The 27,263-nt window shown below is 35.5% G+C and overlaps 1 protein-coding gene across 1 annotated transcript in view; it reads left to right on the top strand.

Annotated features, from left to right (window-relative positions):
* Positions 1-27,263, top strand: part of DLGAP2 (DLG associated protein 2) — a 384,074-nt gene that overhangs the window by 261,612 nt on the left and 95,199 nt on the right. Inside the window, exon 4 of the mRNA XM_070954968.1 lies at positions 19,749-19,814. The gene's annotated coding sequence lies outside the window, so the exon portion shown is untranslated. The remainder of the gene's footprint in view (positions 1-19,748; positions 19,815-27,263) is intronic.

Below are 27,263 nucleotides of genomic sequence, written 5' to 3'. Positions count from 1 at the left end.
AGAAAAATGCATAAAATGCATTACTGTGCAAATGCATTTATTAAAATAACAAATGCAGAATAAAATAATATATGGTCTTCTTTAGTTATTCATGAAATCAATAACAATACCCCCTTTTTAGAATTAGAATTAGAATTTTTTATTGGCCAAGTGTGATTGGACACACAAGGAATTTGTCTTGATGCGAATGCTCTCAGTGTACATAAAAGAAAAGATATGTTCATCAAGAATCATAAGGTACAACACTTAATGATAGTCATAGGGTACAAATAAGCAATCCGGAAACAATATCAATATAAATCATAAGGATACAAGCAACAAAATTACAGTCATACAGTCATAAGTGGAAGGAGATGGGTGGTGGAAACGATGAGAAGATTAATAGTAGTGCAGACTTAGTAAATAGTTTGATAGTGTTGAGGGAATTATTTGTTTAGCAGAGTGATGGCATTCAGGAAAAAACTGTTCTTGTGTCTAGTTGTTCTGGTGTGCAGTGCTCTATAGTGTCGTTTTGAGGGTAGGAGTTGAAACAGTTTATGTCCAGGATGTGAGGGGTCTATAAATATTTTCACAGCCCTCTTTTTGACTCGTGCAGTATACAGGTCCTCAATGGAAGGTAGCAATTGTTTTTAAAGGATGTATAATTTTATATAGTGAGATTTACTGAAGTTAAACAATGCTTTTGGAATCTAGAGGCCAGAGATTATTTTGCTGCCACCGATAATGAATTAAAAACTAATTTTCAGCTTTTAGTGAAAATAAAGTTGTAATTTTTTCACAAAAGCCAGATTAAGAATCACTGTCTTAGATAAAGATATAGATATAGGGCCTGGTGGCTCAGCAGACTGATAGCATTGTGATTAACACCAGCTGTCTGCAATTACTGTAAGTTCGAATCTCACCAGGCTCAAGGTTGACTCAGCCTTCCATCCTTTCTAAGGTAGGTAAATTGAGGACCCAGTTTGTGGGGGCAATAAGCTGACTTTATATAAAATATACAAAAGTATGAAGGCTATTGCTTAACGCATTGTAAGCCGCCCTGAGTCTCCGGAGAAGGGCGGCATATAAATCAAATAAATTAAATAAAAATAAATAAAAATAAAGTACAAATATTCAAAATGTTAGCACTGCAGTACACAGCAGAAAAGTTGGCTGGGTTATTTGATCCTTAGAAAATGAGCTATTATTTCAACAAGTTGCATTGGTCCTCTTTGCAATTCATATCTATAAACCATGGTTCATAAATCTGACGAGTTGGAATCAAACCACATTCTAAACTGAAACTGTATAAATATTATTGCAGTTCAAAACACAGCAATATAAAGACTTAAGTAAGATGTGAATCAAATCTCTGTTAGTCATAAAGATTAGTCTACTGAGGTGTAAAATAATCCCATGTTTGCTGTTTCACAAAGAGTTGTGTTTTCTAGGCTGGAGTTCTTCGCAAGTCATAACACATTTGGAGAGCACAAGATTATGAAGAATTATAAAGGTAGTCTAAAAAAGGAAGAGCAGATTTGCTGCTTCCAGATTAAGATCAACAGGAAGATCTTGTTTGTTTCTCAACTAAATTTCATTTACTTAAATTCCAGCAACATTATTATCTATAGATAGCCACAATATATACTTTAACAGTATTGTATCAAAGAAAGCACATGAAGATCCTATTGTAGAAAATAGTTTTTCCATAAACTGGTTATTAAATATGAAGCAAATATTTCAATAATGTATTTTGATAGAAGATAACTGCTTGATTTAAGGGAGTGGTGCGGTGGCCTAGAGGTGGAGCTCTTGCCTCACAATCAGGAGGCTGTGAGTTCGATCCTAGGTAGAGACAGATACTTCTCTCTCTGGGCATAATGAGAATATATCTGCTGAACAAAACTCCGCATTGGCAACAGGAAGGGCATCTGGCCAGTAAACCCTCTGCTAGCTCCATTCAGTTGCCCAGACTCCACCCCACAAGGGATTATGGGGTCATTTAAAAGAAGATGATGACCGCTTGATTTAAGAGCCTAAGAAAAAATAATGCCGTAGCAGAAATTAGAATGCTTAGCATTATTTACTTTTATTTTTGGCAAGTTTATGCAGAAACAAAGTACACCCGTTTGGATTAATTTCCAAATTTATTGGATCTTCACTTCTGATTAAATTTCCTATTTTGAAAAAAAAGTTTTTTAAAAAATAAGCTTACTCATTAAAATTTGTTACTTTTGCCAACAAAATCTATGAGTTGCAAGCAATGTGTAGAATAAGCTCATTAAGCAGTATGCAGTAGTTTTTCAGCAAATGATGTGTTAGACAGAAAATGGATAGCTTATGAGTGGGATCTCTTTAAATTTATTCAGTCTTTGACTAATAAGTTGCTACTTTGTTTTGCTGACTTATGCATTATAACTAATCTTTTATTAAAGAAAAGCTGTTAACAAAAATTCATTAATGCTTGAGGAGATACATGAAGCTCACAGGGCAAGTAGAGGGTAACATATTTACAAAGCGGGAGGGAGGGAGAGAGAGAGAGAGAGAGAGAGAGAGAGAGAGAATTTGAGCCAGAGCTTTGAAGACTATTATTTTTGCATGCTACTTTGTATGCAACATAGATTGAAGGTTTGGAAAGCTTTTTTAAATACTTTTTTTTTTCAGAAAAACTTTCTTTCAAAGTTTTATCGCCCTGCTGAACTGACAAAGCAATAAGAGGATTGCTAAGTATGGGTTGTAAAAATCCAGACAAACACTAGATGTCAAAAAGGAGAGTATTCTGCATCAGATTTTGTTACGCTCTACTGCCATCTAGTGGTTATTCATTTCCTTATTTATTAGGCAGCTTTATACAGATGCCCATCTAATTTGCATAATTCTGGATGGCAAACAAATATCAAAATCCATTAAAAGAAAACAACTAACATGAAAATTTCTATAGCCACATATTGCACCCAGTCAGGTTGGAGCACCCTTAACATCCTAGCCCCAGAGTCTGAGGGAAAGGCCAAATCTTCACAGACTTCTGGAAGACCAGCAGTGTCAGTGTAGTCCCTATCTCCAGGGGGATGCTGTTCCATGATAGGGAAGGCATGCTTCCCAGGACCCATTAGGTGACATTGCTTCATTGAAGGGACCCAGAAGATATCCATTCTGCCATATCTGGTGGGATAGGCATAAACTATTTTCTTCAGATGAAGAGGAATCAGAGTCTTTCCATGTGTATCAGCTGCAACAGTCCAGGAAGTGGGATTACTGTTAAGCATAACACTGGTTGTGTTAACAATCAGCAGAGCATAGAGCACATGGAAACGGTGCTGAGAGCAATAATGAATAAAATACATATAAACTGGTTTATCAAAATTTTTACTTTGTAGTGAAAAACAATCTCATAGTCTTTGATCAATCCAAGTCTTAGCCAGTCATAATCAGTCCACAGATACAAAATACTTCTTACCAGTTTGTAGTAAAAGGATCAAACAGGAACAATATAAATAGAAACAGAATAAATAAACCATGATCACATTAGACCATGTAAGAGATCAAGTAGAAATTACAAAACAGCAGTAGGTAATAAATAGTAGCAAGTTCACGCTGATAACAGGTCACGATGGTGGCATGTCCACAATGACTACATTCAAGCTCTCCTTAAATACAGTTACTACAGAGCTTATCCAATCAGGATACAATGACTCAGCATTACAATGACTCAGCAGTACTTCTTAAAGTCATAGAATACATATTCATCATGTTAGCTTATATATTGCCTGGACAACCTGTTAGGCATGCACCATATCCTAACATACTCCCCTTTGGACAGGTCAATATATACCGGTTTATATTCTCAAGCCATAGCTTTCGCAACACATCTTATGTTTGATTGCACCCTGCGCTTTGTTGAAATTATCGGCAATATTGTTTTCCGACATACAATATTCCAGCTGGGCCATGTTGCTTTGAATACTCTGACGAACATTTAAATAATTACTTTACCCTGTGTTCTTGTGGCACTGTTCAGACTAGAGGTCTTCTACAGTTGAGTCAATTACTTTCCACTTTCCACAGCTCCAGAGAAAATCCTGTAAAGGGGGAATGCTGTATTCCTTCAGAAGGTAGGAAGTGGGCTGTTACCCTGAATAGGAACTCCTGCTTGTCAGAATCCTACCATCTGGTAAACATAATCAGCCTGTCAACCCATCCAGTTTCTACCTACCTACACTTACACATCCGTTGGCCAATTTTTTTTCACTAAGTCATATATCTGAGCACAAATTTTTAATTAGACATGCTGTTTTATTATCCTATTACATATTTCCCTGCCCTAAATAAATTATTAAATAATTAATAATTAAATGAATTATTTCCCAGGACCCATTAGGTTATAAATTATATAAATTATAAATTAATAATTAATTTATAAAGTTATTACTATAATTTATAAATATATACATACATACATACATACATACATACATACATACATACATACAATATCACTATCCTTTTCTCAGCTTGCCTTGAAGAAGTATTTTGCAAACTAGACTGGGCAAAAGATGGAATAAAAATCAATGGCGCCTATTTGAATCACTTAAGAATTGCAGTTGATGTTGTACTCTTCTAACAAGACCAAGAGCTACAAAGACACATACAAGAGCTGCAGAAAGCAGAAGAACTATTTGGCTTAAAAGTAAAACTGAAAAGAGCCAAATTTTGTTTAATAAATTCACCAAAGAAAGAAAGAAAATATATACCTGAGAAGAACTAGACGTACTAGACCGCTATGTGTATCTTGCCTATGGATCACAATGGAAGGTGATACAATAAAAGAAATTGAATGGTGTGTTAAATGTGATTGGCAGGCATTCGGCAAACTAAACATAATTTTCAAGAACAACCTCCCCCTATGGCTGAAGAGAATAGTTTTTGATCAGTGTGTGCTACCTGCTCTAACGTATGCTGCTAAAACATGGACACTAACCTCACAATCGATACAAGAGCTACGAGTGGCACAAAGAGCCATGGAAAGATACATGTTCGGCATTACAAGACAAGATAGAAAGACCTGCACATGGATTAGAGAACAAACGAAGGTGTAGGATATCATCAAGAGAGTAAAAGAATTGAAATGGAAATGGGTGGGTCACATAGGCAAGAAGAGACCTAAAACAAGATGGATCGACGACAAGTATTGCAGGCCCAATTGGGAAAAGAAAGCCGAGGACCGTATTGGTTGGAAACATGTGAATAGAGGCCTTCCTCTGCAGTGGATAGACAATGGCTAAATTGATGGTATATGTTACTATTACATTGTAAAGGCTTGTCACAGACCATAATAAAAATATTGGATATGATTTACATATATTAGAGAAATGAAATAGTCATTAATGAAATACATTTATTCTGTAAGCTCTGCGATGTACCAGTTTTTTTAAAGTGTGTGTGTGTGAGAGAGAGAGAGAGAGAGGGAGAGGGAGAGAGAGAGAATTACTGATCAGCACACAAAATTGCCACGCTGACTGAACTGTTTGTTCTACACACACACACACACACACACACACACAGAGAGAGAGAGAGAGAGAGAGAGAGAGAGAGAGAGAGAGAGAGAGAGAGAGAGAGAGAGAGACTCCCCTGCGACAGGAAATATCTTTTTAAGAAATGCCAATTGCTCAGCCAAGCCTCTGGCAAAAGGAACCAAAAGCAAGCGCCTGCCTGCCTCCCAGCTGCTGATGATTAAAGAGAGAATTTGGGCCAAGCAGTTATATGGCTGAACAAGCAGCTTGCCTGCCCGAGTGCTGATGGTGGAAGAAGGCTGGCAGGGCATCAGCTGGCGGAAGGACAGAAAGGGGGAAATAAATGTGTGATCTCTTGAGGGGAGAGCCCTCTAGAATAATATCTTCCAGGATACAGAAGTTATTCGGGACAGAAATAGAAAACAAATACTTATTTTCAATAGGGTTGCCAGCTTGTAGTAAAAGCTTCTTTCTCTGGAACAGGTCCTTGGCTACTTCCTTCAAAGTGGATTTAGTTATTGCTGCTTTAGCTGTCCTATCTAAGGGGTTATTTGACTTGGATAGAAATTAAATCCAGATCACTATTAGATAGCATCAAAATGAGAGAGGCAACTCGGCTCTTGAGACATGCTTCTGCCTCGTCCTAAGCTCTACACTCCTTCAGGGCTGTCTTATGGCAGTTGAATGCACCCAAGCTAACTGAAGAAGCTTCTTGGATGAGAAGCAAAGCATTTTCAAGAAAAATAAAAGCCAAGAAAATCCAGTTGACTTGTGGGGAAAAAAAAACCCCACTTTTGGGACAACCATGACCTGGATGATTGAGAATCTCCATAGACATTCACCCAAGCAAAAATGCACCTTCCTGGTGTATTGTATGAATCCAATGGAATGGAATAATTATGTTCATCATAGCTGATATGCTGGGGAATAGCATCAATATGTTGGGCATGAAGATAGAGGGCCAATATGGTTTAGAGTGAGATAAATAAAAGTTAATTATATCTCACAGCCAAACTGCTGTTTCAGAGATAGGGAAGATCTCAACATTGTGATCTAGCCCCCCCCCCCCACACACCCCCATCTGAATTGACTGCATGTCCTCATGTAAAGAATGGGCTCATTGTTGCCTTGATTCGAAGAAAAAGTGCAAGAGTGCAATTACAAAGCCAGTGAAAGCTGATTTCTTATAGCAAATTGGGGGAAAGGAAAGCTAGAAGATACAGGTGTTTATGCAGAAAGTGTGTTTGAGAAATTTGAGGGCTGCCAGATCTGGGCTAGGAAAGAGGAGAGGACAGGCAGCAGCAAAGTGGACATACTCAGTTATAGCAGTGATAAGTGCACCATTGGGAGACCTGAAAGATCAGTCTAGGGATAGGCCATCATGGAGGAAATCTCTTTAAGTGGTTGCTAGGAGTAAAAAATGACTACATGTCACATAATCATCAATCAGATCTGGACTGCAAAAATTTGGAAGACTAGTGGATAGCAGCAAACTGATACTGAAAACTCTTATTCTTTGCTGCCACAATCTAGATCTTGGCAGTTCAGATCTAGTAATCCTAATCACTTTGTTTATATCTGAAAATATATTTTAAAAATTGTATGCAGTTTATGGATGGATTGTGTACAATCAAGTCAGCATAGACTGAATAGACATTTAGGGACCAAATATTGGGGATTTTCAAAAGTCCTCTGGTGATCAGGAACTTCTTTAGGTGTCAAGATTTCCAGAAACTAAAAGATTACCATATATTGAAACTTTCTTCATGAGCTCTGCATCATTAACTCATCTTTTTATGTTGATTTTTTTTCATAGTGACATTGTGGTTTCTAAGCATTGTCCACAATTCCTACATTGATAATGAATTTGGTACTGAAGCGCATGACTTTGATATTTTTTTAAATTTTATATTCTAATATTTTGATATATTCTTTTCTTTTTTCTTTTCTTTTTTGTAGTTTTTATTTCATGATGGAATTATTAACTGCTTAAAGGTTTGGGTGACATACAATGAACTCTTTAAATATTAATAAATTGACAATTTGTACATCACAGAAAACTACTGTCTTTCCCTGAAAATAAGACCTGTCTTATATTTTTTTGAACCCTGAAATAAGTGCTTGGCCTTATTGCCATACGCTCAAAAGCCCATTTGGACTTATTATCAGGGAATGTCTTATTTTGGGAAAACAGGGTATACTGTAGTTTGTTTGCTTATAGCTTTGTGTGATGTATGAAATACCACCATTGTGGCTTGTTTGATAAGGATTAAAATAATATATTGGCCTTCTGTATGAATGTAGAGTGAGTAGCAAAAAAACCCCACAACCTTGCTTATTGCAGTATTGCAGGTTAACTGCCCACTGTCAGAAGTTTGATCTTCACTGGCTCAAGGTTGACTCAGCCTTCCATCCTTCAGGGGTTGGTAAAATGACGACCCAAATTGTTGGGGGCAATATGCTGACTCTATAAGCCTGTTAGAAATTACTATAAAGCACTATGAAGTGGTATATAAGTCTAAGTGCTATTGCTATTATAAAACAAATGGACTTGGATGTCCAGGTCAGATGGGTTGGGAGGGTGATATTTCTTCAAGAACACGCCATATTGGTTCCAATATCAACATTTTACAGTCCTGATTTTGTTTTCCTCTGATTATTAGCTCAGTATAGTATTTTTAAAATGTCTTTTTTTCTTAAATGGGACTACTTTGAAATAACTTTTTGTAAGGTTGAAGTCTGAGTTATTAGAAAAATGATGTGTTTCCTTTTTATCTGTTAGATGAAGCTTTTATTTTCCTAAAGTTGTCCCGTTGGTAGAAAAAATGTGATAGTGAAAAAATAATTATAGTTAAGATCTTTTTTTGGGTTGTGTAAAGGAACGTTCTGGGACTTAAATGAAAAACTGCTGTGTATTGCAGAAGCAGACCATAAAAAGGCCATCTCTGCCTCAGAGACATTATTATTAGAAGCCACAATGTCACTATGAAAAAAACAACACAAAAAGATGAGGTAATGATGCAGAACTCATGAAGAAAGTTTCATGAAAATTTATGGAAATCTTGACACCTAAAGAAGTTCCTGATCGCCAGAGGACTTTTGAAAATCCCCAATATAGCAATTCAGCTATCCCAGTGGAGAATAGAAGCAGATCCAAGTAAGAGTAGAAAGCTGGATTCCCACATCATAACAAGCCATAATGTGATTTGTATACTTTAGATTTAGAATGATATTATTACTGTGATTTATAATGCATGATTTATATTTTAGCGTTATATGTAAACAAGACCACTTTAGCTTTTCAACAAATTATGATTGAAATTAACAAGGATTTAGAACACATAACAAGCCCAGAAATAACTATCTTTCGGGGTACCAAGGTCTGTAGCAATACTGTACCTTTTTTAAATTCACTGATCCTGAAATACTTCATTTTAAATTCATGTCCACAGAGTTCCCCATCACCTGACCCTTCCTCTTTCCTGCACACATATACACATTATATATTATAAATATATAAAATAATATATTTATTTATTTATTTATTTATTTATTGTGCCTTTAAAGAAAGTTATGACTTCTGATGATTGCCTAGATTAATATCTGCAATTCTCTTGGCAAGGTTTTCAGAAGTGGTTTGCCATTGCCTCATTCCTAGGGCTGAGAGGGTATGGCTAGCCCAAGGACACCAGTTGGCTTTTTGCCTAAAAGGAGACTAGAACACATGATCTCCCAGTTTCTAGACTGGTGCCTTAAACATTTCAGCAAAGTGGTTCTCAAATATGTTTAATTCTATATTAGTACTGTAAACGTAAAGGCAGTGCATAAATAATACCATAAAATGTGGTGATTCCTAGAGGCCATTTTCTGTAATGGAAAAGGGAATTCTGAACCACACAGCTAGCTTTGTTAATAGAAAGCCCAGAAATTTAATATTGTAAAACATCTTAAGAAAGGCATTGCAATTGGCATGTTGTACATCAAAGAATATCAACTCACACATAATGTTATTTCCACTGCTGACACATCATTCTTTTCATCATTACCATTTAAGCAGGACCTAGAACTGGGTTTCATTTTTTTAAACAATATTTTTCTTACATTGCAGCTTAAATAAGTCCTGAAGTCTATGTTTTGTAACCTCCAAGTGAAATAACAGAGTTATAAGATTTCATATATGTGAGTTATCTGACTTAAAAGTATGTGAGATTAACACAAACATGATTAATGATGCATGCTCTTAAATTACAGAAAGAGGCAGAATATATATAAAAAAAGTTTGCAGATTCTTTTGAGCTTTAATTTGCAGTGTAATTTAATTAAATGTCTATTTGGCAAGAACTAATGGCAACTTTCAAGCAAAGCAGTGAGCATTGGGTATCTGTTTTAGCACATTTTGGCTTCTATCGCTGTTTTCATTTCTTTAACATTATCTCAAAAGCCAATGCAATAATATACTTTTAATAACAGGAACAATAATCTATGCAAATTATTTTCATTAATAAGGCTACCAAATGTTCATAGTTACAGTAGACTGAAGATTTAAAATTATAATCTTAATATATATATATATATATATAATATAGCATTCTAAAATGATGTTATATATAGTCAATTTTAGAGCAGTTAATATTAGCTGTTATATCATTAACTTCATTTTAGCAGCCATGTAGTCTTCAAACAACACTAATTTAGCAAATGAGATCAATACACTGATTCTTATGATCTCTCAAAATTGTGTGTGTATGTATATACACAACAGTTGTAATTACAAATATATTTTAACCTCTCCCTAAAGTTACATCATGACTTTCTTCTTTCTGTAATCTATTATATCTAATCATTAAAACCATGAATCGTAAGTTCATTTTTTTTTCTTTTTTTATGCAAGGGGGTTCCAATCACCAATAAAGGTAGATACTACCTTTTCTCTAATTGAACAGGTCAATTTAACAGGCCATTTCAAACAGTTTTTATTCCTGATACCTAAGAGAGATCAGTTAAAAATGTGGAAAACACTCTCTGGTAATTTTTCTTCTGAATGTAGGTCATAAAATTCTTGTCATGTGAGAACAGAACATACCATTACTACTATTAATTTCTTTATATTTTAAAAGTAGACAACTTCATTGAATGATTCGGCAGGATGTCCTAATATTTATTGTTCCCTTTCAGACAAAAGTCTGCAATCTTTTAATGCTCAAGGAAGCAAATGATCAGAATGAGGAGGTGATTGAAAATTTTCAAAATGGTGAAATATTTTGATCTTACTCCCAACCTCACTGATTTCAGATATGAATGCTGAAATCTTTGAAGATTGTTGAAATTACATGATTTTGAAATTACATGATGTTGAAATTACATGAAATTACATGATAATCTATGCATCTGAATTCTTATGAGGTTTCCATGTTCCCATCTTTTTCAAGCTATTTTTGGTCTAGTGGTTAAGGCACCAGGCTAGAAGGCAGGGGACTGTGAGTTCTAGCCCTATCTTAGGCATGAAAGGCAGCTGAATGACTTTGGGCTAATCACTCAGTCTCTCTGCCCAATTTACCTCATAGGTTTGTTATTGGGGGGGAGGAGGAAACGGTATTAGGTATGTTCGCTGCCTTGATTTATTTATAAAAGGAATAAAGTCAGGTTAAATAATACATAAAATAATTAAATACATTATTGAAATCTTGCAAGATTTGTCAGTCTTGCAATGTTTCAGCTATTTAATTTTTTAAATAAATTTAAAGTTTCATGAATGCCATCTATGGAGTTTATGAGAGTGGTAGCACCCATACATAACATTTAACAACTCTAGCCCTAAGAAATGTCAAATACCAAGTTGACTTTTCATAAGAACTGATGTATTACTTGTTCTTGGGCTATAAATTATTCATAATTATGTATGCCTTTCTATTTCTTAAGACTCTCTGTCGACTGTAACGTTATCATTACAGAAAACAGTTGAAGCTCATCTGGTTAACTATTTAGTTGTCTCTGTGTATATTTCTATGTGTTTGATTAGGGAATTATTAGCAAAGCACAAGAGATGCTTTGTGAGCTAGAGATTTAAATCCTGCAACGAAAAGGACCACTTTCCTCCTGTAGATATTTACTGAATAACTTTTGTGATAGCAGAAAAATAATGTTGCTTAAACTTAATATGCATCTTTGAGTATTGCATGTTTCAGTTCATATTTTAGAAATTCCGCTCCCTAGGCTTTAATTCTGGAAATAATTGCAAAGAATACCTCTAAAAAGTGAAGAGCATTTACTCTTATTTTTTTAATTACCATGATTGCAGTCTCTGACTGGCAGTTGCTTATTTGCTAGCAAGTTGTACAACTACTGTGTTCTGCTGTTTTGCTGTTCTCTGACATTCAGTGCAATATAAAGAAAACTTCACAGCTTCTCCATGGCAACTGTTGCATCACTTGATACTCATTCTATTTCCAAGATGCTTTTGCAAGGCCTCATAGAGGAAAGACAGAATGACAGAGAAGGCTCCGAACAATAGCTGAGAAATGAAAGGCTATGGAAGTGTAATGAAATCTATAAAACATTTCTAGTCTGCCACTTCAAATGGTTTTATTCTTTTCTGGAAAGGATTCCACCATATATTTTTTTTCTGGGGGTGGGGGGAGGGGCCTTGCCATGCAAGCAAAAATAATGCAGTCCGGTTATTTTGTCTGTAAACAGTGGTTATATTATTCTAGAATGAATGGGTACATAGAGGCCTACCTAATGCCCTCCTCAAGATTGTTAATAAAATGCCTGAAGATGACACAGAAGTCACTCATGTCACCAATTAAAGTTAAAAGAAGTATTTATCCATTTAAATATACAAAAAGTATATTTCTGTATTTCTGAAAACAGTTTTAAGTTCCTTGGAATTAGAGAAAAATACAGGAGCAAAACTCCTTCACAGAAAATCACATTGTGTAGTTTTCTCAGCATAGCTGTTGAAGTGCTTTTGATTAATATTTTGCCATGATTTAGGACATTATTTGCATCTATCTGGTGGCACAAGGATTTTTGTTATAGCTTATAGGTTAGTGGGGAGGGGTGTGTATGGGAATCTTCCCTTTTCCTCAAATGTAAGAAGTTTCATTCCAAGGCTGCTACAAGAATTGTAAGAAATTCAGAAGAGTCTCCCTTCAACATTGTTCCACATTTCTTGTTTAAACAACTTTTTAAGAGTGTGATAATATAAATGGGGGTATGTGAAATAATACAAACAAGTTGAAATTGCATGGAGTTTCTTCCTGCATTATTATAAAAAGAAAAGGGATAAATCAGAGAAAATCTACAACCAGCCTTTAGTTATTCCCCTATGTCCTACATAATGTATGAGTAGTACTACAAAAAAAAAACACTCTGAAAATGAACACATGTCAAAAATCAGTGTTTGATTATCAAAAGAATGAACATGACTGAATGTTTGTATGGAACTTAACCATTCCTAGATAATATTATGTGACTTTCTATTAAAGCACTTTCTTCTGCATAGCTTATAGTCCAGGGGTGTCAAAGTCACGTCGTCACAGCAGCGTCACATGACATATTGGGACTTTTTTCCCCTTCACTAAACCGGATGGGGGCAGGGCCAGCATGTGACGCATCCGTCCAACAGGCCGCGAGTTTGACACCTCTGGTATAGTCCAATTCTTCTTCACCTTTCTCACTTTTTCAACTGCTTGATTTTTGTTAGTAACAATTGAGTATCACCTGAATCACAGCAGAGAGCTTTTAAACATAGTGAGAAAAAGCAGATTATTTAATAGGAGCATTGGTGTAAGATAAACATCCATGGTTTGATACAGCATAGTTGATTTTTAGTTACTGCAACAGCAGCAATAAGAAAATTAGTTTTGAAATTGGATGAAATCAAATGGAAATCATTATGTTCAGTGCAAATGACATGTCATTAGATTATTTATCAAAATAGTAATACTTTCCTGTTTTTGTTAGATATAAAATAAAGGGATCACTCAAATTACTTTTCTGTTACACTGTAGTAGCGTATAAAGCTTCCCAGTGTGTCATAAAACTTTGTATGAGTGGAATTAAATTTGACTGGCATTTAGTAAACGAAAAGTGGTGCTTTGAAGGCTTGTGAATCCTGTTTTCAATAAATTGTGGCCTATTTAACTGTCCTCAAATAAACAGACTAAAATATACTGTAGACAGAAATTATGCTTTTAAAGTAATAGCATTAAATTGTGCCATTGCTGACATGCTACAGGTATACAGGAATGTTTTACCAGCTGTGTAAGTGTTCCTGCTCTATATTGTTTCCTAAATTACCATAGGTTTAGAATGCTCATAGCAAGACAAGGAAGATGTTCAATTTACTTTAGCAGGATAAAGGCAATGATTAGCAGTAATATCTAACATTCAGTTATACTCAGAACACATTACTTATCTTTATATGCAGAATTTAATTGACAATAAAATTGCATATAAGCATATTTTTCTTTGAATAAAATATTGGAAGATGAAGAAAACACACAGACACAGAGTCATATATACACATGTATATATTCAGAAGATAAATAATATCAGTTTAAGAGAATATCTAGGAACACTTAATAGAGTGTTAGAGCCTGGATAGCTCAGCAGACTAATGCATTGTAATTTAACTCCAGCTGTCTGCAATTAGTAAGTTCGAATCTTGCCAGGCTCAAGGTTGACTCAGCCTTCCATCCTTTCTAAGGTAGGTAAATTGAGGACCCAGTTTGTGGGGGCAATAAGCTGACTTTGTAAAAATATACAAAAGTATGAAGGCTATTGCTTAACGCATTGTAAGCTGCCCTGAATCTCTGGAGAAGGGCGGCATATAAATCAATTTTTTTAAAAAAAATACCAATATTCATAGAGAATAACACAACCACGTGAAATTGGCAGTAACTAAAATGGAGGACAATCACGCTGTTATTTAAAAAGTGCACCAACCATCACTTTTTCTAATCTCAATAGCGCTGACAGGTTAAAATGAAATTCTATACTAAGGCATTTTTGCATGTAACTATCAAAAGATTTGCAATAAAACTAAGGTAATTTCAGTATATAAAAATTATGAACAAGATTTGACACATAGTGGATGAACTTTGGCCATTGCAATAATGTGACTTCAAGAAAGATTGATTAGGCCAGGGGTGAGCAACTAAGGTCCCTTTAGGACCTATGTACTTCAATTTCCAGAATTCCTGAGCCAGCCATGCTAGGAGTTGAAGTCCAGCTGGCTCAGGAATTCTGGGAGTTGAAGTCCACATGTTGTAAAGGAACCATAGTTGCCCAACCTTGGATTAGGCAGAAGATTAATGACACAGTTCTTGAATGTATTCTTTAATATCAGGAGTGCAAATTTCCTTCCTTCTACGCAGATAATTCTCTTTGCCAAATAGTAGGCTTGATAGGGCAAATTCCAGTTCTTGAGAATCTAATTCAATATTAATTACAGACAAGAATGTAAATAGTTTAGTGGTTATTTGGAAACCGTTTTTGAACTTTCTGTGTGAAAGAGAAAATTTGCCACAAAAGCCATTTCATGAAGATGGAGACATAGACTCATATTGTGTTTGAGGCAGGGGTGAAATGTAAAATTTGTTACTAATGGTTCTGTGGGTGTGGCTTGGTGGGGGGAGGGGGAAATGTGACTGAGTGGGTGTGGCCAATTTTTTTTTTAACTTTTCAAAGCATTTTTTCTAATGCTTTGAAAAGCCTCTGCTGATCAGGCAACTCAGCTGGGATTGTCAGAGAGGCTTTTTAAAAAATACCTCTCTGACAATCCCAGCTGAGTTGCCTGATTAGCAAAGAGGTATTTTTTTAAAAGCCTCTCTGATGATCCCAGCTGAGTTGCCTGATCAGCAGACAAGTATTTTTTACTAAATATCTGACTTTTCATTTAGTAAATGAAAAGTCTCTGACTTTGAAAAGTCAGAGACTTTTCAAAGCATTTTTTTACCACCTCTTCAGCCAAGAGGTTGCAGAAAAAAATGCTTTGAAAAGCCTCTGATGACCCTAGCTGAGCCGCGCGATCATCAGAGGCTTTTTTTTTTTTTACTTTTAAAAGCATTTTTTCATTGGAAGAGGTTGTAGAAAAAATGCTTTTAAAAGTAAAAAAAAAAGTCTCTGATGATCTTGCAGCTCAGCTGGGCATGGGGGAGGGGGACACAGGGATTTTTGCTACCGGTTCTCCAAACCACCCACCACCATCGCTACCAGATCGGGAGATCCGGTCCGAACTGGGAGCATTTCACCCCTGGTTTGAGGTTATTTTTCCTCTATTTTTTCCTTGCAAAGAGACCTCTTGTTTGACTTTCTTCTCTTTAAGTTGCTTGGGAGAGGAAACCCAGCCTTTGATAAATTAGTAGAGGGACTGCATTGAAACTGAAGTCTGACTTTTTTTTTTGTACTGTAGTCTGTAAAGTAATTGTTGTGGTGATTAGCAAATCCAAAGTTAGGGCCTTTCTGCTCTCCCAGGGACAAAATGCTAAGGCCCCAGGGTAATGTCAGTGGAAAACTTCCATTTGTAACTCTATGTATGGATTGAAAGTCAACCAATCTGAATTTTTTTTTTTTTTGGTTAACAGCTGACTACAACCATGAGTTCCTTAAGGTATAACCTCGACATTTTCACTCTTGGGAAGTAAAAAAAATAAAGAAAGAAACCATCTTTCTATTTTACTTTTGGGACGTAAAGAAGCAGAAAGTTGTTTATAGTGGTCTCTTGAGTTAATCTGATCTTCCACCTTTAAAGCGCTCCATGGCATAGGACCCGGGTACCTTCAAGACCGTCTTCTGCCACCAATAGCCTCCCACCGACCAGTCCGCTCCCACAGAGAGGGTCTCCTCAGGGTGCCATCAGCCAAGTTATGTCGGCTGGCGACACCCAGGGGGAGGGCCTTCTCTGTGGGAGCCCCAGCCCTGTGGAATGAACTGCCCCTGGAAATCGTAAGATCTCTGACCTCCGGGTGTTTCGCTGCGCATTGAAAACCCTGTTGTTCCGCCAGGCCGGGCTATCAACATAATAATTTTAAATTGGGGTATTTTAAATTTTTGGGGTTTTAAATCAGCCAAATCTATTTAATTATTTTAATTTTTAATCATTGTTGTGTCTTGTGTTTTTAAATTGGCTGTACACCGCCCTGAGTCCTTCGGGAGAAGGGCGGTATAGAAATAAAATTATTATTATTATTATTATTATTATTATTATTATTATTATTATTATTATTATTAATATTAATATTAATATTAATATTAATATTATTATTATTCAGCAGTTAATGGGTGATGTAGAAAAAAATAGTTCAGATTACAATAGAACATCGGAGAAGGTTGTTTTTTAAAAAAAATGAGAGAAAAAAATACTTAATCCCTCTGGTTCAGTGGGGGGTTGCTAACGGTTCGCCCCGGATTGGGCGAACCGGTAGCAGCAGCTGTGGGAGGCTCCGCCCACCCACCCAGACGCTTCTGCGCATGTGCTGAAGCGTCTGCACATGTGTAGAAGTGCCACGTGTGTGCGCGAGCAAGCCGGTAGTGATGGGTTTTGAAATCCGCCCCTGCTTTGGTTTATTGTGGGCACATGATAAAAATAATCACGATAATGTCCAAATAGGAATAATAGGAAAACATTCTAGAGTGCAATGGTCTGTGAAAAGCACAATTACTGAAAAGACCAGTAAAATTACCCGTTCCTTTTATTTAAATCTTACATTACAGCAAAGCAAACAGCTGTACTTTTTCTTTCAGTGTAATGATTCTCTTTAAAAAAATTATTTTAATGGCTTAAGTAAAAGCCTATGTGCATTTTGGGAGCTTGCATGTACTAACCATAACCATTCATTAAATAGAATGGAATTTGATATGTTTGTTGGCCAAGGGAAACTGGGCCTATTTTTATTGCAATAAATATAAAATATGTTTTCCTTTTAACAATTGTTATTGTTAAGGAAACTGTGAAGTCTTCATTACATTTGTTGAAGAGGGTCCCTGTGAGGTTATTTACTTTTTGTTCTCATTTTAAAAAGAGAGAAGAGAGGCTAAAGTAGTCAATCCATGGCACTAGGCCTCTATCACATTGCATTTCTCCATTTTTTAAAAAACAAAACAAAACTCTTTTTCCTTTACTTCAGTTTAGCACTATTTTAAAAGTCCACTTTCTTTATGGCATCTTTCTGTTATTGTTGTAATTTACATGAGGAAATAAATTTAGAGATTCTTTCAGTATAACATGTAGACAAGCACATGCACTCATCTCTATGGAAACTGTCTGATTTGTGTTTGCATTTAATTGTAATTGTCCAGGGCCTCTCCAAATAGATTTTATTTAAATATACATACCTGTCACTTCTTAGAAAATTCATTATATTAACATGTTAGTCTGATTTCCAGGTAGTTACACAATTTATGGTGTACAGTGAATTGAACAGTTTTATATAGAAAAAGTCAAATCTTTTTCTCTGAAAACTTTTCAACTTTGCACAAGTTTGGCACAATCTTTCCTACTGTTGCTGTCTTAAGTATGCTAGCTGAGACCTTTAGAATCGGTCTTAGCTAGTATCAAATCTATATGAAGTAGCATTTGTTCTTGTATCATGTTTTCCCGAAAATAAGACTCTGTATTATATTTTTTTGAACCCCAAAATAAGCACTTGGCCTTATTTTTGAGGAGGTCTTATTATTTTGGGGCATGTGGAGCAAGATGGGGATCCTCTTGCCATCTTACTTGATTTCCAGCTCTGTCTCCTAACCCTAACCAGAGGAAATGGTGGGGACCAGCTGTGCATGCATTTAAATATTTTTGGGGAGGGCTTATTTTCAGGGAGGGTATTTTTAGTGCATGTGCTCAAAAGCCCAATTGGGTTTATTACCTGGGAAAGTCTTATTTTCAGGGAAACAGGGTACATATTATTTAAAACTAGCTAACTGCTTAAAGAAAAAAAAAAAAGAGATTTAGATGAGTAATCTTCCCCAACCTAATGTCCCTAGGTTTTCATGTTATCTGGAGACTGTGGAGCTCATAAACCAAAAGATCTCAAGTTTGAGAATAAATTTCATTATCATAACTTTAATCTTGAATATATAATCTGTAAAAATGGAAGCATTGGATTGAAATCTTACAGAAAGTTCTTTATATTTATATTCTCATCTAAAATTATAATAACTGAAATAAATTAGGTGAAGATCATAATACTAAAATTAATTGTCCCAAAGGTACTTTTTCACAAGAAGCTTCTCTTGGATGAGAAGCAAAACATCTTCAAGGAAAAACAAAGAAAGTCCAGTTGCCTTTGAAAAAGCACCTTTGGGACAACCATGACCTGGGTGACTAAGAATATTCATAGTTGAAAAAATATAAGTTATCAGAATTAAAAAAAGGCATCTTTTTATTTGATGAAACTTATAAATGATGAAAAATCCAGGTAAAACAGACTGTTAGTTAATGCAATAAATATTTTTTTAAAAAAAATTGTTCTGTAAATAAAATAAAACTGGAATTATTGAAGCAGGGGGAAGCCTAGATAACCAGTTCAAAATTTGTATTTGTGTTAAAGTAATTGACATAATGAAGAACAGGTAGTCCTCAACTTACGACCATAAGTAAACCTGCAATTCTGGTTGTAAACTATGTCAGCCATTAAGGTAATCGTGTGACCATGCCCGATTTTGCATCATTTTTTGCAGTGGTTTTTCGCAAGCATGATGGTTATAAAGCGAATACTGTGGTTGTTACATGAATGTTGCAGTCGTTAAATAAACCCATTGATTGCTAGGATCTGTTTTTTTGCTGGAAATACCATTTTCGGGGGGGGGAATCATAAATTACAGTCACATGACCAGAGGATGTTGCAAATGGCCTTAAATGTAGACCAGTTGCCGATTGCCCAAAATGCAACCATGTGACTGCACTGGTGGGGACCAGCCATCGGAACATCAAATCTGGATCATAAATAGCTTTTTTGAGGTTTGTTGTAACTTTGAACAATTGCTAAGCAGCAGGTCATAATTTGAGGACTACCCATATTAGGAAGGGATATTAGGAAAACATTCACAGTTTTAAGTAGGAAAATGAAGACTGAAACAAAAAAAAACACCACTGTTTCTTCAACCTCAGCAACTTTAAGATGTATGGACTTCAACTCCCAGAATGCCCCATCAAACTATTTAAGAGATACTGTTGTTGTTTTTTTGAAAGTGTATTATCCCCTAATTGTGAGTCTTGAAAATATCTATATTCTTGACCTTTTTCTTTCTTTTCAGAGGAAGACGGTGGTGACCTCCTCAAGACGGGGATCAGTTTTCCTGGCACGCCAGAAGAAGAGCTAGGTACAGACAATATTTTTTAGCTGAACAAAACTTGTCTTGGTCAATCATTATATGCCACTTAATGCTTCAGCTGTTTAAAATCAACTGTGTGATTACATCCACTTTTTGTTTTATTTCATAATTACATGGAATATGATTTTAATTTCAGATTTATGATCAACATGTATTTCTCACCTATTTCCTATATTCATTCTACACCATCACCACTTCCAGCTTTTCTCACTGTGTGTCTTGGACATAGAAAAGCCAAAGCATTCAAAAACAGAGCTTTAGACATATCTATAAAGGTTTAGATGAATTAAATTCATTGGGAAATCTTATAAGAGTAGTCTAACAGTCCATTTTAAGGGCTGCACTTCCTTATTTAAAAATTTTGGAAAGAATTGAGTTCGTGATCTAGGCTCTTTTCATACAAGAAAAAAAATTCCCACATTGACGTAAGAAAAATTATTTTATCTCATACATACATGAGTGGCAGGTATGAGTAAAAATATATACATATACATACATACATATATATATATATATATATATATATGCACATACATACACACATATATACATACATATATATATTTGTTTTCTCAGGTTTTCGCGGGTGTTTGTATGTAGGTCTTTGGTTATTCGGGTCTTCTCCCACGTAAAATTGGAAGTGTCTTGGCGACGTTTCGACGAAGTCTCATTCGTCATCTTCAGGCTGGTGTTCTCGGCTTCGTGCTTCCAGGAGCACGAAGCCGAGAACACCAGCCTGAAGATGACGAATGAGACTTCGTCGAAACGTCGCCAAGACACTTCCAATTTTACGTGGGAGAAGACCCAAATAACCAAAGACCTACATACATATATATGTATATACTGTATGTATATATGTGTGTGTATGTGTATACACGGAGGCAGACACGTTAATTATTTATTAATTCTTTTAACATCACCACAATTTATTCAGTTTAATAATAATATTAAATATCCACAGCAATGCAGTAAGAAATAAAATAAAAAAATAAATGTCTGTGTCATATGGATGAAGTATAGTGGAACCGCACAATATCCTAAACACTAAACATAGATGGGATCCCATCTCTTTCCAAATGCTTTGGAAACGTTGTATTTATAGTAACTTCCAGAAAAACAACAAAAGGAGAGCAAGTCTGATCATGATAAACCCACTTTATATCTTGTTAACAGATTAGATGGTTTTCCTCTGTCTCCAGAAGGCACTTCCTGAAAGTACCTAAATCCAGTAGGATTTAATAGATTCAGACCAAACTCTAATTGCACTCAGAAGCCAATGAAAAGTGGATGATAGTCCTATAGCTGGCATGAGTTATTCATGGCAATGAGAATCAGCCAGTGTGTCTCTGCCTTTTACATTAATTGTAGTATCTGAGTGATCTTCTACTGCCTTGTAAGCAGATTGCAGTAATCCAAATGAGAATTTGTGAAGGCATAAGTTATTGCGAGGTGCTTCTGCACCAAATATGGCCAGAACTGAGGCAGCAGTGGGAGCTAGGCAAAGGGCCCTTGGCCATAGTCTCAGTTTGCCCATTTAGCAGAAGTTACATGTCCAGGAAGAACTTTGCATTCCGGACCTATTTCTGTGCCATCTTGTCAAGAGATAACATTAGAGATGATGAAGCATTTTAGTGTACAAACTACAGCTCCACCTTGCTTGCTTTAGCCTATTTAGGCCTCAACATTTTTCAGACACTGGGATGAGACATTGACAACGTCCTGCATAGGTTGGGTAGCAATTTAGAATTGAATGATATCATACTGTTGATACCATGAAACAACACATGTTCTCCATTACCACTACCACCACTACCATCAGCCCTATCAAAGCCATGAACTCCTGAACTCTCCCTGTATTGAGCTCCTAACACCAAACAGCAAAGCGACTGTGGCACCAATCCAGAAATCAGATTCAGAAGTTCAGGTAGGAATCCAGCAGTGCAACCAGGTCATCAGAAAGATCCCTACATTGTTCATATTGCCCAGTTCAATATATAAGCATAAGCATTTACACCCTATATAAAGACTCTGTTGTCTGGAACAAAGTGTCTAACTTGCAGTAGTTTAATTTCTAAATGTCACTTATGCACAATAAGGAAATCTGTCCAGCCATTGGCAGTTACTTATATGCTTATATTGTATATGATGTCGTTCATACCTTTTAAAGTACTTTATTAAATTGATTTTAATTAGTATCAAAAATCCAAAGTACAGCAGCACAAAATGATTATCTGTCACAGAAAATGAATGGCTGATTTTATTTGGTTTTAAGAATCCTTGACTAATTCACCTTAACTGAGTTCATCTAGATCTAAGAATGTTGGCTTGTTATTAACTGGGCCAATCTGAATTGTGAGAAGAAAAAGGAAGGTAGAAGGAGACTTATTGTACATATGGACTTGATAAGTGAAAGGAAAGTAGGGGGGGTAATTCAGCAGAACAGACAACCAGAGCCAGGAATCTGAAAAGAAATAGAAAAAAAAAAAAGGGGGGGGGGTTGGGTGGACGGGAGAGGTGAGGAATTTCATATCTGTGACAGGTACATGTTGTCATTCAAGCAAAATCAATTTGAAATAGCTAAAATATTAATTGTTTCCGTTCAGACAAAGGTATCCCTATGTTTAACCTTTAACTATAATCAGTGGAATATAAAAATACCTAATCTAGGCTAGGCAAATTCCAAAGAAATGTATGATGTGTAAAATACTGCTTTTTGACCATAATTTACTTTAGCAGATATTCAAGTTAAAACCTGCTGTCATCTGTCACCCATTGTGTAGAAATTTGGGGGAAAAAAGAGTAGGTGAATCATGTGGCATAAACTGTCTTCACCTTCAACCTTGTGTTTATAGAAAACATGCAGTTAAGACAATAGTGACTATATAGCTTCCTGCCCAAACTTGGTTCAGTATAGAAACCAATAAATGTGTTGAATTGGATAGTTATATCCTTAAGAATAGGGACGCAGTGGCTCAGTGGCTAAGACGCTGAGTTTGTCGATCGAAAGGTTGGCAGTTCAGCAGTTCGAATCCCTAGTGCAGCGTGATGGGTTGAGCTCCTGTTATTTGCCAACCTAGCAGTTCAAAAGCACGTAAAAAATGCAAGTAGAAAAATAGGGACCACCTTTGGTGGGAAGGTAACAGTGCTCCGTGCACCTTTGGCATTTAGTCATGCCAGCCACATGACCACGGAGACGTCTTCGGACAGTGCTGGCTCTTCGGCTTTGAAACAGATGAGCACTGCCCCTAGAGTTGGGAACCACTAGCACATATGTGCGAGGGGAACCTTTACCTTTATCCTTAAGTGAACACTAACACTGGGTCTTCTGCTTTGAATGAATAATGAGGAGAAATAATTTCACACTGATTCTGTTTTATTCTCCTTCCCTTTGTTCTTTTACAGTTAGAAGCCTGTAAGAAAAATAAACTGTTCCAGGTGTTTTCCATTTTATAACAAGTTGGAAAATAATTATAGAACGCTGCATAAATTTAGCACTTTTATAATCACAAACATGTTAGTTTAACCTGCACATTATCGCTAGGTAAACATTATTTAAAACAAAATGATTGAATTTCTAATATACCATATGATGATTAAATTTACATATTAATTTATTTAAAGCATTTGTATATTCTTTCCATCACAAATATTTTTCACAAAGGGATTTGTAATGCAAATTAAAAGTACCTACTCTCACATACTTATTTCTACTGAAACTAATTTGTGCAAAATGTTTTGATTTTTCTAACATTCAGATAATTTAAAGGAGATCTTACACAGAAACTGCTGATATGAATAACTTAATTTGCAGACTTTCCTATTTATTTTATTCACAAAATTAAATTCTAACAAATTGCCTTATGCTAATAGGAAGGAAAGAAGAGAAAATGTATGTGGCTATATCAGCAAGAACAAGAGATTTTGATTTATTTTAACTTTTATAAAAACTACATTGGATGGATTAGCAACTATCTTAATTTTAAATGATTATTTGTAGGATTATTTTGAAGACAAATAACAAAAGCCAAGAAGAAAAATCTGTAGGTGTGATTAATTATATGCGATCTAGTTGGTGGTGACTCTTAGCATAGACTTTCTCTAGCGTGCTTCAGGTTCCCAAATGGTGCACCCTTCACCATTGTAATTGAGTCCATTTATTTTGCTACTGATCATCCTTTTCTTTTTTTTTTCCACCTTTCTCAACAAGTGCACTTTTCAAGAGAACAAGGCCTTCACAAATGTATGCAAAATATTATTTCTGCCTCCAGCGAGAACTCTAGGTTGATTTGTTCTATCATCCATTTGCTTGTTTCCTTAAAAGTTAAGCAATAAGGCATTCCAAAGAAAAGACAATTACCACTTAACTCAGGAGTTATTCAAAGCCATAATTCAGGATGTTGCCTGAAGTATTCCTTATAATGTTATTCATAGATACCTTAAACAACCAAGGGAGCATCCGACACCTTTGTCTTACTTCCAGCTCAGTGGCAACCATTTGCAAAGCATTCAGTTTATTCTTGTGCATGCTTTATGATATATCATTTGTATCACATTTGTCAACCAGACCTCAGCTCTATATTGTGCAAAACATTATAATTCATTGTCATTTCTTCAACCTTTTCAAGCAGAATGTTGCCAGACGCTTGCTAGCATTCTTAACAAACCAATCCCCCATGTTCTCCTTTGCTTGAGGGAACAATAAAGACATTCTTCCAGCAACCAAGTACAAGTGCACTGTTTGTTCAAGAAGTGAAACGGTCACACTGCAACTCCATCAGCAAACCACATCCAGTTTTTCATATTCCTCTGGTTACACTATTTGAGCCTTTTCAAGATGCTCTTCAATTTCTTCTTGGATACTAAAGTTTATGCCATTTATTGCAACACTACCTTTTGACATACTATCATCATTCCCATACACATCTTTGTTATATTCTTTCCAAGACTCCCTCATTTCAGTTTTATCACAAATCACTCCATTACTTTTATTTTTTTTAATTCCATTCACTCTTTGTTTCAAAACAATTTTTTTTACTTCCATTAAAATAACATTGTCTGTTCGCTGCCTGTTTTGTTATACAGTATTCATTTTTCATTCATTATGTTAAAAAAGTATTTTTTCCATATAGGTTTTAAAGTTCCACTTTTTTATAATCATTCTACTTTCTTTCATAGCTTTTCCTCTGTTACCGTTTTTCACAAGATATTACCAAAAAACAGTCTGTCTCTCTTTGAGAACTTAACTTTGTATCCTTTGCTAATTCTCTCAATCTTCCATTATCAACCAGTCATGATTGTAAGTTTATATCCATTTCTTTACAGAAGTATGTAAATGTAAACCACTTATTTTTAAAAAAAATGCTTTTTTCTAATCAGATATTTTCTAAACTGTTTGCTAATCTTATTCATTTCTCAGTCTCCAAAAGGTCCAGTCACTTTTTCAATAGCCCCTCATCTCATTCTCATCTGTTCATTCATGTCAAGGAATGGAATGTATTCCCCAGCTCTATTAAGTCAGAATGTTGCACAATTTTCCCTGAAACCTAACTCTATCTCTTATGACAATTTACTGGAGCCATAACATGCAGTTACCACCCACTTATAGGTATCTGCTATCAGGCACATGCAGAACAGTCTCTAGTTCATACCTTTTGCCATATAATTTAGTCCTTTCATTCATAATTAAATGTATCCAGGGCTCTAATTCATTAGCTCTTAACCCACAGGATCAGCATGTTCATTAAGAGCTATTCTGTCTTCCTTTCTCTTAGTTTTACAGGCACACAATTTAAATACCTTTCCTATTCATTTCATTTCACTTAATTAATTCACACTGTTTATCATTGACTTCCCTTACATTCCAAATCATTATCTTCCATTAAATAAACAAATAGATTGGCCCTAGCAATTATACTTCCACCATCCCTCATACTCTATTAAGGTTTTAATATCATGTTTGTTAGTAAGATAGAAGACAAGGAAAATCAGGTTCTCAGTTTAGTCATACCAATGACACATGTAGCGTTTCTCTGCTAATAGTAAGTTCAATACCAGTCATTTAAGGCACATTTTGAACAGGATGCCATAAGTGCAAGCAAAGACTAGTTTACACCCTCATAATCCTCTTACTATACTTTGCAAGCTAGGATCTCTAATTTAGAGTCTTCTTTTTTTTTATTGAAAAAGTTTTTCAAATACAAATTTCCCCCCCTTTCCCCCCCCCTCCCTAACCCCCCTCCCCCTCCCCTCCCCCCATGGCTTCTCCAAGATGAAATCCAAATTAATATCACATTATTTAATACTTTACCACCCTTATACACCACCCCCTATGTGCTATACATTTCTTCCTAACATTATTATTATATCCCCTGTATACTATACATTTAACAGCATTTGGCTAAAAACTATATAATAGATCCTAATTTGGCATTTATTCTACTCATAATCTACCCATTTCCTCCACCTGGATACTTATATTTCTTTTAAATATATTAATATCTAAACATAACATCCCTTTTCCTAAACTAAGCAATCAGTAACCTAACCTATCCCCTTGTACCATATCAATTTTATATCACCCACTTTCCTACAGGTCTATCATACATAATATATTTAATATCTTTATTCTTCTGCCCATATCACTAAAAGATATTTCCATAAAACCCTCAAATGACTTTAAATTTGTATTCCATATAGTATCTTCTGTAATGTCTTTCAACTAGATTGTTAATTCCATCGACCATGTTAGGGTAACATCAAGTCCTGCTTCCAACAGTGTATTCAGTATCTTCAATTACCATCTGCCCCCGTCATTAATAAGTATTTCTGTATATAACCCCCCCCCCGAGTGACTTTATATTTATATTCCATATGGTATCTTCTGTAATGTCTTTTGTCTAGATTATTAATTCCAACAACCACGTTAGGGTAACAGCCAGATCAACTGCATGCCCCGATTCCATAGTTCTCTTGCCTTATAGCTCAACATATACGTAATTCGTTTTTCAGAGAGTCCAAAATAGAAAGTTCCAGTCCGCTCAATCACAGGCCATCTTATTGATAAATATACTATATCTATTTTGAGCTATAAGGCAAGAGAGCTATGCTGGGGCACGCAGAAGATCTGGTTGTTACCCATTATGATGATGGGAATTAATAATCCTGATGAAAGCCACAATTACAATTATATGGAATATAATTATAATGTCACTCGGGTGGTTGTTTTCTTCTTTTATATATATATATGAGGATATTCATTACTGATGGGGGCAGACGGTGATTGAGGATTTTGAATAAACTGTTGCAACCAGGATGCTATGTTACCCTAACATGGATGTTGGACTCAACAATCCAGTGGAGAGACATCAAAGAAGATACTATATGGATTATAAATTTAAAGTCATTGATTTTTTTTTATATAATGGAATATATTTTTTT

This window comes from Pituophis catenifer, unplaced genomic scaffold (assembly GCF_029215685.1).
Source record: "Pituophis catenifer annectens isolate HBS135680 unplaced genomic scaffold, rPitCat1.0.hap2 SCAF_1, whole genome shotgun sequence".
NCBI classification, from domain to species: Eukaryota; Metazoa; Chordata; class Lepidosauria; order Squamata; family Colubridae; genus Pituophis; species Pituophis catenifer.
This window is presented reverse-complemented; position numbering and strand designations above follow the sequence as displayed.